Here is a 3593-nt window from a genome sequence, read left to right on the forward strand (position 1 = left end):
TATGTAAGGGAGGATTTAAAACCTGTGGCAGTAAAATGGTGTAAAAAAAGTAGCAGACAGAAGTGATAAGGTAGTATAATAAGGGGAGATTGACAGATGTCAGGAGGAAAAGCATCAGAGAAAGACTCAGAAATATTATGTTTCATGAATTGGAAACTATGCTCCAATTGTTTGCCTCAATTTCAATGGACTCAACTCATCTCCATTTGGCCTAGGGCAGGGAAATTTATGTATACATTGCTGTTTCATGCTGTTTGAAATTGTGACTTAATCCATCAATGAATATTCCTCAAACATCAGAACATATTGACTTGATCATATCCTGGCTGGTATTATTATTATCCAACAACTGCTCTATTTTTCAATGGTAACTTAATTTTTATACCCCTTTTTGCCTCAAAACACGGTATCAAACATGTGTTAGTGTGTATAATCTGTATAAGTTAAAAAACTGATTTAATTTATAGTTTGCTTTGTTAACTAGAAGACTGAGCCAAATTCCCTGCAGAACTATGTTTGAGTGTTTGTGATCCGAGATTCTTTTAGGATTATACAATCAGTTGTATATTTTATATTTTTCCTGTTTGTTGCTTTTATTTGTATTTTTAGTGGATTCTTGTTAGGTACATTAATCAAAAAGAACAGTGTAAAGCCAGATTTCTATTTGAACAATTTATCTTACTTTTGAAACTAGCAAGAGAAGGGAAAAGACTAAAGTTCCAAGCACAAAAGTTCTGAGGGCAAAACTGAATCACCCGAACTCTTCAGAGTGAGGAGACAAAGATCTTTTAAAATCATAATCCAAACTTGGAAAGAGTATATTCAAGGAACAAGAACAAACTTGAGTGTACCAAGTCTTATAAAAACTGCATTCAGATTCAAATAGGCTCAGTACATGATTGGATTGAAGTGATCATACCTTAACCTTTTATGCCTCATAGAGGAGACAGTAGATAGGTTGTGGAGGAATATTATGTCAGAACTACATGATCTTTGATGTACAATGTGTAAAATAAAAAAATAATTATTTTTATAATGATTATGGGATATGCAAGAAGAAAGGATATATGACTGAAAATTAAGAGGAAAATAGTTAATAGAAACAGACCACAGATACTCAATTGTTGAAATTAGCAAAGAATTACTCATAAAATCAAGAGCGACATTAGGAAGTTGAAAAACTGAATGTTAAATTGCAGAGAGAAACATTATCTAACAAAGAACCAAGTTATATTTTAGAAGTGAAAAAGAAGTATTCCTAACAAGATGGTGGAGGAGTAGGTGCAGGTGGAGTACATGTCTCTCCATGGATACATCAGGAATACACCTTCAGACACAGAAACGCATGCAGAACACCAGCTGAGAGTGGACAGGAGTACCTGACCAGCAGAAAAGAACATATAGACCCACACAAAACTCGGTAGGATGAAGGAACTGGGGAAAAAACAGGAGTGTTAGTAGGACTGGACTTGCCCTCGGCAGGTGGGGGAACTGAAGCAGGGGTCGAATCCCCACATTGGGGCAATTGTCTGAGTCAGAGGAGCATTTAAGGCTGAGAGTGAAACAGCTGATCTGTGACAGCCTAAACTGAATGAGACAGTCCTTGCCACAGCCATACATACCCCAGACAGGGTCGCAGTTCCCCTGGAAGGTGTGGTGGCTGGGAGCTGGAGTTTAGGGATTGTGGAGGAATCCCAGGGCAAGGGCTGCTGTTGACTGAGGAGAGGTGGATGTGAGGGAGGAGACTGTGGTGGGAAATGCCTGTGGAGGAAAGCCAGGCAGCCATGGAAGGAAGGAAATACTGCTGAGTCATGTGTTAGAGGGTGGAGCCATCACCATAGCCTCTCTCCCCATACGCTAGCATCAGCAGCTGAACAATAGAGAGGCTGGCCCATCAAATTCCTGACCACTGAACTAAAGAGCAGGATCCCACCCAGGGTGCACTTTTAAGTGCCTGACATGCTGGTCTACAGAGTAGGACCCCAGCCAGTGGGGCCCCTCTATATGTCTGACCTTCCAAATAACAGAGAAGGACCTCAGGTAAGGGAGCCCTCTAAGTGCCTAAACAGGGTTGAGCAGGGGGAAGCTACAGAGAAAGACTGGCCAAAGAGGCCTTCTGATCCCTAGCTACAAGGGGCTCAAAAAAAGACTCTGATAGGGCCATAGCTCCTGCGGCAGAGGTTGTCCATGTCCTTGCACACCCGGTGCCACCTGGGTCCCTACAAGCTAAGCAACTGCCCTACCTTCATGCTCAACTCTCCCTGGGGCAGAGCTGCAACCAGCAAAAAGAGCCTTGTGTCTATGTGCGCAGGGTTGCTTCAGTAGTGTCCCCTACGACCCTGTTCTATGACCCTGTAGACTGTGGCCTGCCAGTCTTCTCTGTCAGGGAAGGGGGTTCTCCAGGCGAGAATACTGGAGTGTATTGGCCAATACTGGTTGCTATACCCTTTTAGAGCACTATATTTCCTGCTGCCTTAGCCACCAACTCCCCTGAGTACCTGGTGCTGCTCGAACTCTGGCAACCCAAGAAGCTGCACCACCTCCACACCTGGTCCTCACAGGGCAAACCCAAGTCCTCCAGAGCAGCCTCAGGAGCAAACCCCAGTGGACGACCCACATACGGAAGTGGAAATAAAACCACAGTTGAAACCCAGGGTTAATGTGGCTAAGGAAGAAGACCCAAAACCTTCCCACCAGCTGTATAAGCTGCAGATTAAATCCACACAATCAACTAGGCAGACTCTGCCTATGGAATATATAAAAAGTCATTTAGAGCTCCCACAAAAGAAAAAGCACTAGTTCTGATACCTGTGGACATTGGAGGCAAGAACACAGAGAAATATGACCTGATTAGAATCTGAGTTACCCCCATAGCATGTCCAGAGATCAGCATAGTGTTGGAGGGCATCCTAGGAAGATGAGATGGACTGTGACTTCCCAGCGAGGGAAAGGACTGACAGCAGTGACTCAGGAAAAACATTTACTACTCTTATGTTTTGACTTGATCTGTAGATTCTTTTGGATTTTTTCTTTTTCTTTTACCTTTCTATCCCCCTCTGTTGTAGTTGTCGATTTTACTGGCATTATAAAATCTAATTAATCTTTTGAGCTTTTTTTTTTCCCTCAGTCAAATTTTTTTATTGTTGATATAGACCTCTGCTTCTACTTGGGCTTTTTCAGTTCTGTGGAGTTCTCTTTCTTTTTTTTTATTTTTCTTTTCTCTTTTTTTAATTTTTTAAGCCTAATATTTTGGTAAATTTATTCCTTTGTTTGCTTTTCCTACTGTTCTTTTCCCCTTGCAGTTAATCTTTAATGTATGTAAATCTTCTTCATCTACCTGTATTTAACTTTGCATATCTAGTCTTTCTTTCTTTTCTTTCTTTGCTTTCCTCTCAACATATTTGTTAGTTTTATTTTCATTGCTTTATTCCCAACTTGACACCTTGCTTTAGTTTTGTTTTCCAGTTTGTGCTTTAGTTAGTTTTATTCTGGTAGATAAAATGTTTGGTTTCCTTTGTTCACTGGGTCAATCTACTGTACTTTATTTTTGTTGGACTGTTTTGATTTTGTTTATGGGTGTATATGTATATGTG

The sequence above is a fragment of the Bison bison genome, unplaced genomic scaffold (genome assembly GCF_000754665.1).
Source record: "Bison bison bison isolate TAMUID 2011002044 unplaced genomic scaffold, Bison_UMD1.0 scf7180017858566, whole genome shotgun sequence".
Taxonomy (NCBI): Eukaryota; Metazoa; Chordata; class Mammalia; order Artiodactyla; family Bovidae; genus Bison; species Bison bison.